Source organism: Ursus maritimus, unplaced genomic scaffold (genome assembly GCF_017311325.1).
Source record: "Ursus maritimus isolate PB19 unplaced genomic scaffold, ASM1731132v1 scaffold_9, whole genome shotgun sequence".
Classification (NCBI taxonomy): Eukaryota; Metazoa; Chordata; class Mammalia; order Carnivora; family Ursidae; genus Ursus; species Ursus maritimus.
Genome location: NW_024427107.1, coordinates 27,692,128 through 27,711,382, shown reverse-complemented (window position 1 = coordinate 27,711,382; position 19,255 = coordinate 27,692,128). Strand labels below are relative to the sequence as shown.

At 37.1% G+C, this 19,255-nt stretch overlaps 1 long non-coding RNA gene across 1 annotated transcript in view; it reads right to left on the bottom strand.

The window, feature by feature from the left end:
- Positions 1 to 14,231: 14,231 nt before the first annotated feature.
- The window catches only part of LOC103661361, a 135,834-nt gene continuing 130,810 nt past the window's right edge, over positions 14,232 to 19,255 (bottom strand). Inside the window, exon 4 of the long non-coding RNA XR_005833653.1 lies at positions 14,232 to 14,380. This is a non-coding gene — a long non-coding RNA (uncharacterized LOC103661361). The remainder of the gene's footprint in view (positions 14,381 to 19,255) is intronic.

The window sequence follows — 19,255 nt, the reverse complement described above, 5'->3', positions numbered from 1 at the left end:
AAAAAAAAAAAAAAAAAAAAAAAAAAAAAAAAAAAGTGGGCAAAAAAATTGAGTAGGAATCTGCAAAAGGTAGAAGCAGGAATGACCAATAAACATTTGATAATGTATTTAATCTCATTAGAATCATGGAAATGCAAATTAAAGCTTCAATATAATAAATTGTCATTCCCACCTACTGTGGAACAGTAAGAACTCTCATACAGATTTGCTAGGTATGTTAATGACTAAATTTCTTTGCAAAACAAAAGCATAATATTTACTAAGGTTACTTGCACATGTCCCAAGGATCCAGCATTTCCACTCCTACATAAATACACCCTCGAGAAACCTTGAACATGTGGGGTCCCTGGGTGGCTCAATGCTTAAGCATCTGCCTTTGGCTCAGATCATGATCCCAGGGTCCTAAGATTGAGTCCCGCATGCGGCTCCCCGCTTAGTGGAGAGCCTGCTTCTCCCTCTGCCTGCCACTCCCCCTGCTTGTCCCTATCTTTGTCAAACGAATAAACAAAATCTTAAAGAAAAAAAAAGAAATCTTGTGCATGCACGCCATGGACAAGAAGGACTAGAGGAGCACCAGTTGTAACAGCAAGAAACTGGAAATAAAGCAAATGTCTAATGGAAAAAATAAATAAATCACAGTTAATTCTTTCAGAGTAGTGTGTTAGAAGGGAAAATGAATGAAACAGGACTTTCTACAAAAAGATGCTAGGAAATGAGGAGTATATTTTGAATTATAAAAGTGAGCAATAGAAGAACATACGTGGTAAGATTCCTAATATACAAACCTTAAAAATATGCACATACTTGGTAAGATTATAAAGCAAATCAAGAGAATGATAAGGCCCAAATTTGGTATATTCATTATTTCCGAAAAAGGAGAGAGAATAGAGTAAGTGTAGGACAGAGAAGGAGCTTCAAAGATAATGGTAATTTTCTACTTCCTATGCCGGTGGTGGTTTCACAGGTGTTTGTTATGTTGGGTTTTTTTCTGTCAATACATAGAATATAAACTCTTTTTTCAATATACTCAAAATTAAGTAAAAACCAGACAAAGAAAGAAAAAGATATTAACATCTGTATCTCTTTTGTTCACAACTCACTCTTCAACAAGCATTTTGTGAGAATGTCTATGAAAGACAAAAAATAAATTGGATTCCCAAAACCAAGCATTCCACTTATTACTTTATGTGTGTTTTATAGGTTTCACATATTGGGTTAGAAGCAAAATAATAAAAAAAAAATTTGAGTTTCTCTCCTACTCTGTTGTGAGTAAACAGTGATTGATAAGGTGCTGTTCTTTTCTATGACTAGAGGAAACAGAGCAGAATTACATTATACTTTAAACTTCACAAGGTGCCGATAGGTTTTATTTTAACTAGAGGATTTGTAGAAAAATAAAGGAATCCAAAAGTTATGAACTGTGGAATGTCATAAATATCTTGGATTCTTTGAAGTTTGCAGACAGCCTATTGTACTTTGACAATTAATTTTTTCTTTTCGCTTCTTTTTATAAAATATATCCATTTCTCTACCCTACAAGAAAAACAAGAGCTAATTACATAGTGTATACTAAGAAAAGGAAAAAAGAGTTTTCACCCAGCTGTGTGACCATAGGCAAAATCATTATTCACTGTAGGTTTCAATGTCCTTATTTGTAAAATCAGAATGGTGGACATCAGCTCTAAAACTCTTTGTCTGTGAGGATAATGCGTGGAGATGGAGAATCGTGTGCAGCTACTCTGTTCTCTACGATTACAAATGTGCAAGCTGTAGTCTAGGATGGGCGGTGTAAAGCAGCAAATTCGTGTTACAGTGTTTGCTGCATTGCAGCAGTTTGGAGTGAACAATAGGATACCTTTTTACAGATATCCCTGGGAACATGAAGAAGCCCTGGGTTTCTTGTTCCCATGGAAATATAACCTCAATTAAAATTCTATTCTCATCTCTATGAAACTGTGCACAAGAGTCCAAAAATCAAGAATGATACTGAGAAGCCTGCTGAGCTTTGTAAGAGCCCATGCTCTTTTTCAGCACTGATTTAATTTGGCTCTTGTTGATCAGAGATGCTCACCCTAACTCCTTCTGGAGTATTTCCAAGTTATGTATTTGGAAACCCCACCCGGGGCCACTGAATCAGAATTTCCCAGGGTGTGGCCCCAGCACATGGATTGTTTTCGATGGTCCATGGGTGGAAACACTGATTTTAATGAATTTCAGCTTCCAGACATGATCTGCACTGGATGAAAAGGAGAGAGTAAGATCAAGTCGTTTTGTTGGTAAAGAAAAAGGCTAATGTCGTCAAAGAGTAGCCCACAACGCACTGTTGTTATTTGTTGGAAATGTTTTATACCAACTTTAAAATAACCGTATCTATGATATAAAGTGGGACTTTAGGTTGGTGCAAAGAATGACTTGCCCAACTATGCAGAAGATATAATAAATACCAGGCCTCAAAGCAGCCTATGTATTATGTATTAAAATAATGTTTTAAGGAAGAAGATAATTAGCAAAATACAAGCTCAAAGTAGGGTGCTTTCTATTACCTATAGAATAATAAGAACTAAGATCTGTTGAATACCTATCCAGGTCCAGGCACTGTGCTAGGAACTTTTAATATATTCTTTCCAATCATCATAACAAGTTAATTCCCCGTTTAAAAAATGAAGAAATAGAAGCCAACAGAAAATAAGATACTTGCCTAAGATCTTGAAACTAGCAAAATCAGTATGCTTAAAACTAGTTCTTATAATTGCAAATTTTGTTGGATATAATACCATGCTGTCATTCACTATTACTTGGAATTATTTGGACAGAAGGAAAAAAAGAAATTTTCATGGTGCTACATTCTCTCCTGCAGATATAGATACTGTCGGTATTATAGAAAGTGTACAGAAGGAATGCTTTTGTTCTGTAGCCATTCCAAGAATGAGAAGAAAGTTCTGGTAAACAAAGTGCACAGAGAGCCTCCCTACTTCTCCTGTGCTGCAGGTGGAGCTAAGACTCTAAGCCAGTCTGGTTTTCCTAAAAGTGCTATTTAGATGTGGGGATGGGTGGGACTTGGCCACAAACATGGGCACGTAATAGTGAAAGTAACCATGGAACTGTGAGTAAAAGGCAGAGATGGCAGGATCAGGATCAGAAGAGTGAACAGTCGAAATCTTTTACTGAAAAGGATCCATCCAGGAGAGTCATAGCTGGAGATGTGTTAGCGTACTGGAGCCCATTTGGACAGAAGGGAAGAGTAAATTCTCATTCTTCTCTATGTAGAAGAAAACATAATTTATGTGTGATAAGAATATTAAATACATAACATAACTACATAAAACCCACTTATCTGCATGTATTCAAGCCCCTGAATCAAAACAGAATTACAGTCATCACCAGCATCTCTTGGTTTATCAGTTAGTTGTTTCTATGCCAATGTGTCTTTCTTCCAAAGAGTTAAAAATATTTTGTGTTGATTTATGCCTATTCTCAGTCTGACTGACTCACTACTATTATTCATGAATCATTTTGAGGTTCCTAATATATATGGGTGGATCAGTAGTAGATCATGGGCTTCTAGAAATGAAGGAGATGGGCACTAACGACCTCAATTTCCAGACCAGAAAACTCAACTGCGAGAGAACGAGTGACTTCCTGATGGTCCCAGTAGCTTTCGTGGCAGAACTGTGTTTAAGACTGATGACTCTTATACGCAACTAATGAATCATGGAACTTTACATCAAAAACCAGGTATGTACTATATGGTGACTAACATAACATAATAAAAAAAATTATTAAATAAAAAAAAGACTGATGACTCTTACTCCAGGGGTCTATTTTTTTTCTGAGGTTTTCAATACTTGTTCCATAGAGCTTAGAGATAAACTATGAGGGACAAAACCCTTCACAAACTTGGTCTGGCTGCTGCCTCCGCTGAGGGTTGAATTTAACAGCAGCCAACAATCGCAGGTTCCCAAGGTGGCATCTGCCTTCCATGCACATGTCAGCTGGTGGTGTAAAGCAGATTAAATCAAGCTTCTTAGATGAGGACGGGGTAGCAATTTGTCCTTTCCAGCCTAAACACTTTAACCAATCTGATTTTGACTAGCATTCTCTATTTGTAATTCATGGAATAGCACCACCCTGTCCAAACTTACCATATGCTTATGCAACTTAATGTAATAACACTGAAAGAAGTAAAGCAATGGAAAGATGCCAGTGGGATTTCCTGATTTTCTCTTACACCCCCACTATCTGAAAGCACTATGTTTAGATAACAGGGGAAATAATGATTGAAAATCCAACTGCAGCTCACTGGAAGTCAACCTTCTACAGGATATATTCTCTTCTAGTAGCCAGGATCTATCGTATGTTCATAATTACACTTGATGGTGCTCAATAGTTTCCTATCTCTAAGATTCTAAGTTCTACTGTTAGAGAAATTTTGTTTTGTCTTGTTCTCTATTGTGGTAAAATATACATAGCATAAAATTTAGCATTTTAATAATTTTTAAGTGTATAGTTCTGTGGCATTAATATATTCAGATTGTGTAATTATCACCACCATCCATCTCTAAAACTTTCTCATCTTCCCATGCCCATTGAACACTAACTCCATTTTCCCCTCCCCTCAGCCCCTGAAAATCACTATTCCATTTTCTGTCTCCATTAATCTATTGTAGCTACCTCATATAGGTAGAATTATACAGAGGTTGCCCATGTCTTCAAGGTTCATCCATGTTGGCAGCATGGGTAACAATTCCTTCCTTTTTAGGACTGAATGATTTTTCATGGTATGTATATGCTACATTTTCCTTATGCACTCATTTGTGGATGGACATGTGGGTTGCTTCTATCTGCTGGCTGCTGTGGGTAATACCACTATGCACATGAGTGTACAAATCTCTCTTTGAGTATCCGCTGTCAATTCTTTTGGGTGTATACCCAGGACTAAAATTGTTCGATGATTTGACAATTCTATTTGTATTTTTTAAAGTTTTAATTTAAATTCAAGTTAGTTAACATACAGTGTAATACCAGTTTCAGGTGTACAATATAGTGATTCACCACTTCCATACAACACCCAGTGCTGATCACAAGTGCCTTCCTTAATCCTCATCACCTATTTCACCCATTCCCCACCCACTTCCATTCTGGTAACCATCAGTTTGTTCTGTATAGTTAAGAGTCTGTTTCTAGGGGGCGCCTGGGTGGCACAGCGGTTAAGCGTCTGCCTTCGGCTCAGGGCGTGATCCCGGCAATCTGGGATCGAGCCCCACATCAGGCTCTTCCGCTATGAGCCTGCTTCTTCCTCTCCCACTCCCCCTGCTTGTGTTCCCTCTCTCGCTGGCTGTCTCTATCTCTGTCAAATAAATAAATTTAAAAAAAAAAAAAAAAGAGTCTGTTTCTAGGTTTGCCTTTCCCTCTCTCTTTTTTTACCTTTGCTCTTTTGTTTTGTTTCTTAAATTCCACATATAAGTGAAATCATGTGGTATTTGTCTTTCTCTAACTGACTTATTTCACTTAGCATAATACTTTCTAGCTCCATCCATGTCATTGCAAATGGCAAGATTTCATTCTTTTTTATGGCCAATATTCCACTGTATACATATATCACATCTTCTTTATCTATTCATCAGTCAATGGACACTTGGGCTGTTTCCATAATTTGGCTGTTGTAGATAATGTTGCTATAAACATTGGGGTGAATGTATCCCTTTGAATTAGTATTTTTGTATTCTTTGGGTAAACACCTAGTAGTATGATTGGTAGATCATCAGGTAGCTCTATTTTTTAATTTTTGAGGAACCTCCATAATGTTTTCCAGATTGGCTGCCACCTTGGAAATCTACATTCCCACCAAAAGTGCGGGAGGGTTGCCCTTTCTCCTGCATCCTTGCCAACATCTGTTGTTTCTTTATCAGTTGATTTTAGCCATTCTGAAAGGTGTGAGGTGATATCTCATTGTAACAGTGTCACACTGTTTTCCATACAAACTACACCAGTTTATGCTCCCATGAGGAGTGCATAAGAGTCCAATTTCTCCTCACCTACATCTTCACCTACACTTGCTGTTTAATGGGCTTTCTTTTTTTTTTGTTTGATGACAGCTATCCTATTGGTGTGAAGTGGTACCTCTTTGTGGTTTGATTTACATTTCCCTAATGATTTACATTTCCCTAAATTTTGGCATTTGTAAATCTTTTTTGGAAAAATGACTATTCAAGTCTTTTGCCCATATTTGATAAGATAGTTTCATTTTTTTAAATTGTTGAGGATGCAAGAGTTCTTTATATATTCTGATTTATAATGTACAAATATTTTCTCCCATTCTATGGGTTGCATTTTCACTTTGTTGAGAATGTCCTTCAATTCACACAATTTTAAAATTTTGATGTAGCCCAATTTATGTATTTTTATTGTTGTTGGTGGTATTGTTGTTGCCTGCATTTTTGGTATCATATCCAGGAAATCATTGCCAAATCCAATGTCATGAACTTTGACCTATGTTTTCTTCTAAGAGTTTTATAATTTTAATTCCTATGGTTAGGGCTTTGATCCATTTTGAGCTAACTTTCAATATGGTGTAAGGTAAGGGTTTGGCTTTATTGTTTCACATGTGAATATCCAGCTTTCCCAACACCATTCACTGGAGACTGTCCTTTCCCTATTGAATGGTCTCAGTATCCTTGTTAAAGATCATTTGACTATATATGTGAGGGTTTATTTCCTGATTCTTTATTCTATTCTACTGCTCTATATTCTGCCTTTATGCCTGTAACACACTGTTTTAATTATGGCTGCTTTGTAATAAGTTTTAAAATCAGGATGTGTGAGTCCTCCAGCTTTTGTTTCTCTTTTTCAAGATTGTTTTGGCTATTTGGGGTCCCCTGAGATTCTATATGCATTTTAGGATGGATTTTTCTGTTCCTGCAAAACAACATCATTAGTATTTTGATAAGAATTGCATTGAATCTGAAGATTACTTTGAATACTATTGCCATCTTAACAATATTAAACCTTTCAACCCATGAACACAAAATGTGCTTCCATTTATTGATGTCTTCCTTAATTTCTTTCAGCAACATTTTGTAGTTTTCAATGTATAAATCTCCCCCTCTCCCCCGGGTTAAATTTATTCCTAAGTATTTTATTCTTTTTGATGCTATTTTATACTTATAAGATCATGTCATCTGTGAGCAGAGGTAAGACTTCACTTCTTCCTTTCTGAAAGGAAAGAAGTTCCTCTTATTTCTTTTTCTTGCCTAATTGCTAGGTAGGACTTCTAGTACTATGTTGAGTAGAGGTGAAAGAGGGCATCCTTGTCTTGTTCCTGATCTTAGAGAAAAGTTTTCAAACTTTCACCATTGGCCATATTAGTTATAGGGTGTTTTTTTTTTTTTTAATCTATGGGCTTTATTATATTGAGGTGTATTTTTGCTATGCAGATTTAAGAATCCAAGGGAGGAACAATTCCTACAAAATATTTGATTCTGTTTTGGTTTCACTTAATTGAAACCTGAGATACCACCTGGCCATGTCCAATATATGATTAAGAGAGCTGGCATAAATTGTATCATCTGGGGCCACTGAATTTCACCTTCAAGGATGGAGCAGGAAAGCATAAAAGGGAAACTTTGGTCCCCAGCCTGCCTCTTCCATTGCCTTATTTAGGGGAACAGTTTGACCAAAGATTGTTACAATTTTATTGATGAAGGACCACTAAAGGCATAGATTCTTTAGGAATGAAACATTGGATCCCCTCACAAGACAAAGAACCTCAATCCATCAAGGTGATAGCCTAAGTCAAAAGGAAAATGGGTAAATATTGGAATGAAGAAAGTCATAAATAAGCCAGTGTACCTAGTGGTAGCAATAACTACTGGGAAAAGTGACAAATGTATCTTCACCTGTATTTCTTAACTGGTTCTACCGTATGACTAGTTTGCCTCTTCTCTTTACTCATCCTTTGAGCGTATCGACAGTGTTACCATTGGTTTATAATTTGTAGCATATCAAGATGAAATCTTGCCCAGATTGGGGGGCAAGGATATTCTTGGGTAGACCTGGATTGCATAACAGGTTTAGAGACCCTAATCCCTGGGAATGGTACTGTGTGCAAGGTGGGTAAGTTCTTATTTGAGAACAGAGCATGGCTACAGCTGTATGCAGGATTGTAACATAATAGTATATAAAGTAGAATTTTTTCCACTGAAGAATTGATGACTGAGCCCAAAGCTAAAGAGAATGATGCATTAAGTATCTCATATTACTAAAATAACTGAATGCTGCTCTTCATTAGGAATTCTCAACAGATAGTGAAGCTAGCACTGGCATCCTCAACCATCATCCCAATCTCTCCTTACCACCCCTGCCCTGCCAACTGCCACCACAATCCTATATAAGACTGAGCAAAAGAAAGAAGAAGAAAGTAAGTGTTATATGGTGAGAATCTCCCTGAAGCCAAATGTATGTTGGGAAGAGAGGTACAGTGTTGGATCCAAGAGAAAGAACCTTGCCAAATATAGGTGAGGAAAACCCAGTTTATGTTTACATTACACTCCATCAAATTAACTTCACAACTCAAGAAACATTGACTTAGTCTTTACTACAGCACTGTGCTAATTCCTGAGAATAAAAGTGAAAAACATAGGAACTCAGACAAGGGGAGAGACAGACTAATAAATAAAACAATTACAACACAGTGTGGGAAAGGGCATGGACAAGGCAGTGGGAAACACAAAAGAAAAAGACTTAACACATGCTCTCTTAGGTGGGGTCAAAGAAGGCTTCCCGGAAATGTTACTCGAACCCTACCTTGAAGAGCACAAGCTGAATTATCAGACAGCTTTTTGTACAAATAACCCTTGTACGAATAAATAAAAGAGATGGAGGAAGGTTTCTGTGTTGGGCAGCCTCTCCTTTTTAATTACAGAATCTGAATTTTGTTCTGAAAAAAATTCTTGGAAGAGTTAAGCAGAGGAACCACATGGTGATGTATGCATTTGAAATAGATCACTGTAGCAGCACTTTCTAATATGGAATTAAGGGGGTGCTCACCAAGAGGAAGGAGATCAATTAGGAAGATAAATCAATGATCAAGGCAGTAAGTGATAAGGAACCGAACTCACGTATGTAGTGGCTGACCTTGAGGCTGACGTGGGGGAAGGGATTGTATGACAGGTATTAAGGAAGCATCCTTGAAAAGTTGTAGGTTGGAGAAAAGGGAAAAGAAGAGTAATTCTACAATAGCCCTAATTTTCTTTTGATCGGAAGCTTCTCTGTAGTATCTAACAGCCATTAGCTGGAAAGGATTTCCTATCACTTCTTGTTCAGAGGCAGAGGTATGCATTTGTTGTGGCATTATCATAGTTTGGTGAGAGAGACATGGGTTTTGGAGTGACATTTGTCTATAAATCTTGCTCCAAAATAGACAAGCTGGTGACACGACTCAAATTTCTCAACCTCCCCAAGCTTCAGTTTTCTTATGTGTCAAATGGGAATAATGTTTACCTCAGAGAGTCACTGAGAAGATAAAATATGATGATCCATAAAATAATCCATTTGACCCATATTAGACCTTCACAAAATGTTTGCTTTCTCCCCATCATTTTTTCGTGTTATTACTAGCAATATATAGGACAGTGAAATGGGCATGATGTTATCTAAATGTGTTTTTTAAAAATATCACAAATAGATATATGATTCTATGCTTATTTTCTGTTTTTTCCAATGCTCTCTTAGAGGGAAAAAAAAAATCTCCCAACAGACACACTGTTGTTTTAACCATCAGAGACATTTGTAAGTTCTGTTAGTTTTCACTTATTATGCAGAATCGTAATTTCTTGAATATGTGTCTCTCTCTCTCTATGGAGAGTATTAACTCCATCAGTACTGTGAATATATAACATACAACTTTCATTGTGTATTTTAAATTTTATATGAAGACATCAAGTGCACAGAACTTGATACATACTGACACAATCTTCTTTCTTGTCTTGCAGTACCATCTCATCTTCTCATGTTTTGTAGAACAGTCTTATATTTCTTGTAGTCAAACCCCCTCTTTTTGTCCCCACCCCCAGTCCAATTCACCTTCTGTTTCTGTAAGCACCCATTCTCCTGCATCACACATGTACCTTTCCAATCCATTGTCCAAACGTGTGTGTGTGTGTGTGTGTGTGTGTGTGTGTGTGTGTGTGTGTTTAGATGTCCTCAAACAACCCACAGTATTGTCTGGACTATGCATTTTCTTTTTTCTTTTTAAAGATTTATTTATTTATTTATTTATTTTTATTTTAAAGAGAGTGAGTGAGTGCAAGCAGGGGGAGTGGCAGAAGGAGAGGGAGAGAAAGAATCTCAAGCAGACTCCTGGCTGAGTCTGGAGCCAGACTTGAAGCTCAATCTCATGACCCCTGAGATCATGACCTGAGCTCAAATCAAGGGTTCTCACTCAACTCACTGAGCCATCCAGGCGCCACTGGCATATGCATTTTCAATCCTGTTTTTCATTCTGCCTCCTAAGTCTTTCACACAATTTTATTTTTAAACATACTATTTGATCCATATTTCTTTTTGCAATGTGAATTCATTGCTTTTGACTATGCATGATAAACCAAGATATGCAGATACCACATTTTATGTATCTTTTCTCTGATTGGTAGACATTTATGTTTTTCCTTTGCTATTTCATGCAGCACTACCATGAATATCTTTGTACACATCTTATTTAGTAAATCTCATACTAAAGTAGTAAGAGAAAAAATTACTTATTTAAGAATCTGTCAAGGACAGACTAGAAAGTTTTGTGGGTTTTTTACCTATCTAATAATTTTTACTAAATCCAGCAAACTGAATAATCAGCAAGGAAATTTATGAACTTTATCCACAAGAAACAGAACCTCAGTGGAGAAAGGTGTAACAGGGAGTTATACTCCCTTGGTAATCCGTATCCCCCTGAAATGAGAAAGATGTTGAGCTTTCTTTTTTTCAAAGGAGCACCTACCCCATAAGAGCTTCACAAAGCTAGAACTAGAGATTTTATTATTTTTTTGCAATTATTAAAACTATCCATTTATTGAAGAGACTATTTTATTAATGTTTGTCTCCCCTAGTGGACTGTGAGCTGTGTGAGGGCCTGGACTAGCTTTTGTGCCCCAGTGCTCAACACAGGACAGGCACAAAACAGGTGCTTTGTAACTATGTGCTGAATTAATAAAATCTGAATAACTGGCAAAAAACTGAGGGTCTCAATTTTCCAGCTACAGCTTCTCCCTCAATAGGCCAGTCCAAAAAGATCCCTTGGGACCCCCATTCCCAGAGAAATCATCAATGAACCCACACCAGCTTAGGTGGGGAGACAAGACAAATTCTCCCCGTCAGGAAATGTTTTGAGTTTTAATGAGATGGACATGAGCGCTCTTCTTTGCTTCTCTCTCTCAGCGGGCTCTGATCTCAGCTTCAGGGTGGGACCAAAAAGTGGGGGAGAGGGATAAACATGAATGGGACTGAGGGGCCGGGGCTGGGGTCAGAGTAGAGAGCAGAGAGTCTGCTAATCTCACACCCTGAGCTGAGCCAGAAATCGAAGTCCTTGTAGCCTCCAGGGGCCAACATGATGAACAAACACCATGTGTGTGGTCCTTGTCTGCAAATCAGTGTCATAAGGTACCCAAAGTACCTGGGCAAGACTGTATTGGGTCCTAAGTGCTGGTACCAGAGATTTTAGAATTTCACTGTCCAATAGTCAGAGGCTCCACAGGAATACTGAACACTTGAAATGAAATGACCGCAACTGAAGAATTGGACTTTATAATAAAATAAAATAACCTTTATTTAATTTAATTTTAATTTTAAAACTGATATTTGATTTATCATTGGAGTATTTTGTATGTTTGGAACAACCTGGGTATGTGAATCTACTTTGTCAACTTTAATTTCATTTTATCTAAATACAGATCAAGTATTTCCAATGAAATTTAGCCTCCAAAATTAGATCCCCTTTAAGTGTAATATACACACCAGACTGTAAAGAAAAAGGATGGAAAAGATATCACTACTAATTTTGTATAATGATTACAGGAAATAATACTATTTTGGATATATTGGGTTAAATAAAATATATTATTAAAAGTATTTCATCTGTTTCTTTTTACTTTTTTAAATGGTACTAGAAAATTTTTAATTGTATATGTGGTTCAAATTATATTTCTATTGGCCATGCTCCTTTAAAAGATATATCATCAAAACAGCTAATTTTGCTGGTGAAAAACTAAGGTTTAAGGGACTTTTCCAAGATAACAGCTGGTCAGAGTCAGGACTAAGTACAAGAACTTGGGACTTCTAGGCCAGGTCTCTTAGAAAAATAACTTGATGGTCAGCTTGCTAATGCTGTGCTAAATCTGAGGGTTTCAGCAAGAAACCTGCTGGATCTTTAGTTTTTTTATACATTAAAAATTCATAGAAGAAGCATCCACTTTATGTTTTGATTATGTTTAATTTTAATTTCGAATGAATGAAGTCCTATACTAATTTGTATTATGTTAATTTGGGCTAGCTCAACTGACTTGTAAATGTTTTCTTTGCCTTTTGTTTTCTTTGGTAGCAAGTCTTTTTTTTTTTTTTAAATAAAAAAAGGACTTTAATTCTTTCTTCCTTTTACCTGGAAATTGAATAACAGCAATTGCTTTGTGTTGGCTGCCTGTTACTGCTATTGTGTAACAGTCTTAAATGGAAGAGTCATATGCTGACAAATATACTGCACTCTTCATAATGTCCAGAATGACTCATACCATATCAAATGACAAAGTTTTGTATTTCTAAGATGCAGTAAAAATATGTACCTTCCCTAAACGTTCATGGTTCCACTCCAGGTAATATCAAATTTGCCACAAGATTACAAACAGAAACGCTCTATTAGTTTTCTAATTTGCAAGGTTTCTTTAATCTTCCATTTTATTATTTCTCTTTCCTGCTCTCCTCCCACGAAGAAAACATAGCTGAAACTACACTCCGAGGGCTGCTGAGTGTAGCAATTAAGAAAGCAGGATGCTAGAAACTGTTTTACTGGTACTTAGACCTAAGAAAACAAGAGAGGTGACAAGGAACTGAAGACTTCTCTGTCGAGAGGCTTTCTCTGAAAAAAAGCTGAGTGACAACTAGAATTTTCAGACTTTCAGATAAAATCCTGGCTTACGGTGTCAATAGTTTTAATATTAATGTACAAGTTTTTTGTTTTGTTTTGTTTAGAGAGAGAGCACAATTGGTGGAGGAGGGGATGGGCAGAGGGAGAGGGAAAGAGAATCTTAAGTAGGCTTCACACCCAGGAGGAGCCTCTCGTGGGGCTCCATCTCAGGACTCTGAGCTGAAATCAAGTCAGAGCTTAACCAACTGAGCCACCCAGGTGCCCCAATGTACAATTCTTAATAAGACAGATAAATGCACCCAAACAAAATATTTCGTTAGAGGTCAAGTTGGTAACTTATGCAAGTTCTTGTACACTGACGTCTATAAATGCTTCCTCCGGACATAGTAGGTGTGGCAGGGACATTTAATGGTCCCTGAATGAACGTGCATGTGTTTTCCCATATTTCCCAGCCCCTTGCAGTGAGTGTGGTCACATGACTAGTTCTGTCCAATGGGCTATGAGCATTCCAGGCCCTGTCATGTAAGAACTGGGAAGTGAGAGCAACGGTTTGCATTGACTTACATTCACTTAACTCATCTGGAACTACGTTTGAAGAATTTCTTTTTCTTTTTGGTATGATTCTGAGTGAGAGTTGTCCCAAAGAGAAGTTCACACAAGATTTAGAAGCCAGAAGTAAAGGATTTTGAAGGATTTTGTCATTAGACTGTGAAAGACTGATAAAAAAGGGCCAGTAGTTTCCAGCTTGTCCTTCCTCTTCTCCTTCCATGTCCATCTCTCCTTCCTGACTGCTGCGAGTGATGACAGACCCAGGCCTGCTCTCAGGTGCGGAGGCAGGAGCTTTCACACGCTTCGCTAGCAGCTCTCCGCAGCCTTACGTGGCAACTAGAGAGCCCTGGCTTGCAAATTCCCTTGCAAGCTGCAACTTGTCCACACATGCCAGTGCTTAAGATTGGGTTTCTTTAGTGACTTTTCTCTGATTTTCCAAGTCCATTTTTCGGATACTTACTCCCCCCAGCTCCTCCCATAGTCTCCCATAAATATGTAAGGACTTGTTCCTGGGTAAGTCCCCTGTTCCACAATACTCAAGTAATGGATTCCTACCTGATACAGTAATTCTTGAAGTCCACTCGTGCTCTGCCTCCGGCACTGTGGAGGCTTCATGACCCAGCAAGATCACAGCCGTCTGGATTGCTGAATAACCACATGGAGGATAATTTCTTTTGCGTGTCAGTGAGTCCAACCAACATTTTCCTGTACAATAAATTACCGATTTGTTCAGAAAAAGCACTACAATTTTGGAGTTTATTGTCATAGGATTGCCTAGACTAACTTAAGAAATATAGTCCAGTGTATTATTGGATTAAAACACAGCTAACATATAATACAGCATCCTAACCAGTAGTTTAGAAGGGTTTTGTTTCTCATTAATTTAAATTGCTAATTTGAGTTGAGGAAAATGACATGCCCTGGACGTGAAGCAAACTAGACATATTACAAAGGTTTGGTAAATTATGTGCACCCAGATGTAACCCATGAACCAGTTTTTCCAGGAAACCGACCAAAGGACAAACTACTTGAGGGAAAAGACTGTGGCTTACCCATCATCACATCTGAAGCACCCAGCATCTTATAAACAAATGTTACAATAAAAGGACACTGCAGAGAAATGTTCTCCATGAATATACATGAAAACATTGCAATAAAATAGTAGAAAAACATATCCAGCAATATATTAAAAGGATAATATATCACAACTAAGTGGAGTTTATCCCAGGATGCAAAGTTGTGTTAAGATTCAAAAATCAAGCAATATAATAACTATGTGAATGTGCTAAAACAGGAAAACAACAACAACAACAGCAACACAAGATCATCTAAATAGATTGAGAAAAGGCATGTAAAAAATTCAACATCCATTCAGGATTAGAGCAAAAACCAAAAAGCCCACTCATCAAACTAGGAATAGAAGCATACCTCTTTAACATATTAAGCACATGGGAAGATGCTCAATATCTTTAGTTATTAATTAGATGCAAATTAAAAACATAATGAGATACCATTGCATACTTACTAAAATACCTAAAATTGAACAACAAAAAAGTAATGTGTTGGCAAGGACACAGAGCAACTAAAACCCTCACACATTGCTGTGGGAATGCAAAATGGTACAATCTCTATGGAAAATATTTTGGTAGTTTTTAATAATGTGAAGCGTACACTTATCATATGACCTAGAGATCCTATACTCAAGAGTAATAAAAACACATGCTTACACAAAAGCCTTTATATGGATACATATAGCAATTTTATTCATAATCTCCAGAATCTGGAAACAACCTAAATGTCCTACAGGTGGTAAATGGATAAACTATTATTGTACATCTATACAATGAATACTAGTCATCAATAAAACTAAACGGACTACTGAGACATACTGCAGCATGGATGTGTTATGCTAGGTGGAAAAAGCCTGATTTAAAAGGATACATAGTGTATAATTTCATTATTTTAACATTCTAAAAAAGGAAAATTTTAAGGATGGAGAATAAATCAGTTGTCAGGGGTTAAGCCTGGAGGAGACAGTTGTCTACAAAAGGAGAACAGCATGAGGGAATATTTTGGGGTGGTGGAAATGTTCTGTATCTTGACGTGGGATGAGGTGCTGTGCAATTATCAAAACGCAGGACGAAATAGCAAAAAAATTACTGTATAAAAATTTGAAAGATAAGCTTTAAAGTATTTTTCAAGGGCATTTTAAGAAGGCAAAATATTAATATGTGACAAATCTGGGGTGATAACTAAATAGAAGTTAATTAAACTATTCTCTATGGCCTCCAAATAAAAAACTAAATTTTACCGTATGAAGTCAGAATAGTGGTCACTGAGGGAACTAACAAGTGGGTCTTTGGGGGCCCTGACTTTGTGCGCATGCTTTATGAAAATTAATTGAGTTGCAAAGTTGAGATCTATGTTTGTTATACTTCAATAAAAGTTTTACACACAAAAAAATGAGGATGACAATATTTTGTGTTATTTTTAACTAAATGATTTTTTAGCTGTAGGAGGTATAACTCTTAAATTATCCAATTTAACCATATTTAAAACACACAATACATGGGACCTGGAGCAAATAATGTCATCACCCTCGCAAAGTTTAATTGGTCTACTTCTTATTTAAACTCCTTCCCATTCTAAGTATCAGTGATTAGTCTACAACCATACCATCTCGTCTAAGTGTCCGTGATTATAAACTCATTTGTAAAACCATATTTAGTATACCTCTAACAGCTAGTTTACTTAATCTTCTAAATTTCACCAGCAAGAATTATGGAAGAAAAAAAAGATATGCTTAAATTTTGTATTAAAAAGTATTTTAGGACGCCTGGGTGGCTCAGTCGGATACACAGCTGCCTTCGGCTCAGGTCATGATTCCAGGGTCCTGAGATCCAGCCCTGCATCAGGCTCCCTGCTCAGAGGGGAGTCTGCTTCTCCCTCTGCCTGCCACTCCCCCTGCTTGTGCTCTCTCTCTCTGACAAATAAATAAACAAAATCTTTTTTTAAGTATTTTAACTAACTAAAACTTATATTTTTTAATTTTCACATTTTTTATTTAATTTGCACTATGTGTATTTTTTATTCCTGCAGTTTTTCATGCTAAGAATTGTGAAACTGGATTAACAAATCCCTCAGGAATAATACTTATTTTTGTCTGTTTTATGAACAGCACACATAATTCTGGAAGATTTTAGGAATATCCTGTTCTCCTTGCTCTGGATGTCAGCAGTGGCTAAGATGATACATCTTTCTCTTAGGTATCTGCCTCTTAAGGACGGATTGGGGCATGAGGGAAATGGGTATAGAGGAAGAAGCAAATGATAAAAAGATTTTGCAGAACATTTTATGGACTACTTCAAATCTAACAAAAGAGATTCTATAACTATTTCAACAGGTGGCATCTTTCAATGCTTGAGGGTTGGTGAGAACCAGCAGAATCATACTGAATGTAGCTGAGGGCCTGATGTAACTCTTCAAATTTTATTGAGGTCAATATTGTCATGATTCCCTTACTCGTATACTGTGAATGGAGGCAATATGGTATGAAAAGAAACTCGGGCTCCAGGGTCAGGCTTGAGATTTGAATCAGGCTCCGCTACTTAGTAGCAAAGCAACCTGTCCCCAGAGTCAGATGCCTCATGAGAGATAAATAATACCCACATAATAACTTAAATGCCGACAGAATGAAATATAATTTGCTTACAAGAGCACATCTGACTCACAGTCCTCAATAAATACTAATTCATTTTCTTTACTCCTTTCCTGAAATAAGCAGATTGTGGTTCTAGATAAAATATTGGCTAATATTGATACTTTTTAAATTTGATTTGAAAAATAAATGAAGATAAATCAATTGAAACAGATGTCACCCATCCGGGATATTTTTAAATTACAAGGAAAAACTGAGAACGTGTTTCATCAGGATCAAAACCCCACATTAAAGGCTAAAGGAAGAATCTATCAGATTACAAGTCAATCAACCTTATATCTCACATCTCCCAAAAAGAATTAGAGAAGCACTTTTAAAAAGTATTAACACTATAGTCTCAAGTATGCCAAACAAATCTCATACACACACACAAATATGCATACATTCATGTAAAAAGTCTGGAAAGACATGCATGAAATATCAATTGCAGTTATCTCTGGACAGTGGGATATTAGAGGATTTTTCTTTTTTATAATTAACCCCACTTAGCCCATTTCATACACTGATAACTTTAAGAATCAGAGAAGACTTGAAATAGCTTAGAAATAGATTTCCAATTTCAGCCTGCCTTTTTTGACTTGAATTCTTGATAGCCTGTTATGGTGAGGGCTAAAAATGTGACCCTGAAAGAGAACGTGGGGAAAAGAGACTATTTTTTCCTAAGCAATAGACAACTTAAAGTCACTTTTTCCTTAAAGTGTTTCTTTCCTGCTTCAAAACAGGTATCAGGATGAAAATTTCTTTTTAGTGCAGTAGGCTAGCAAACCTCCAGTTCCGTTCTGATACAAAAGGCACACCAGTGTGAGGATGGAGTGAGAACAGACTCTGGAGTCCATCAGATGAAGATTGTGCAAAGACACATGGGAGGCCAATACAGAAGTGCAGAGAGGCTTAATGTGCAAAACACCATGTCAGCAAAACTCATAAACACCGGAGGTCCGTCAAATTAGAAAGTGAGAACAACCAGTGATCATTCAGCTTATTGACCCTGAGCCCGACGTTTCCTGAGAATTTAAAGCCCTGATAACTAGGAGAAAGTGCAGCTGTGAATGCAAATACACAGCGCAGCAAAAAAGGAGATTATAAAAGCTCCGAACTAGAAAATTTTTGGAAGCCAAGAGGAGAATATTCGACAGTAGAATCCACAGATTGTCATGACAACAATAGTAAATTACGAAGGAAGCGTTTATGAATTATGTATAGATTTAGCATTTACATTACAAAGGGGAAAATTAATCCAATTCCACCACTCTGAAATAATCATTCTCTTCCTTTCATTCCTGTGTGCATGTGTAAAGAATGATATTTTTTTAATTTTATTTTTTTGTTGTCAAGGATTTTAAAACCTCAGTGACTAAATACAAGGTTTCTGGTTTGTTTTCCATATAGGATTGTTTGCTCGTTCCTGGGAACAAGGTTTGCACAATGAGTGGAGTCACTTTATAGTTTCCTGTGTGCTTGGTTTGGTGTTGGCTGGAGCTAAGAGGTGCCTGCCCTCTCCAAGACTGTGCTGGAGGCTGCATTTTTAAAGGCGGTTTGCAGATCTTAGGTGGGACTGTGAATGGGGCTGTTTTTTTTAATATTTATATCTAAATACTGAGCTCATGATAACTCCCAGTAGCCTAGCAAATTGCCTGTAGCTCTCACTGTTCATGTGCACAGGTCTAATAAGAGTATTGGATAAGCCTGATCCTTCTACTAGCAGACCAAGGACATTCTGCCAGACCACATGGTAGTTGAGTGTAGAATGGAGGTCAAGAAGACTACATCCTGGCCTGAACTCTCGGGGTTTCTTTTCCCTATCTGGGGAAGAAGAGGTTGGCATAGAGGAAATGAAAGCTCATGCCAACCCCAAGTGCTAT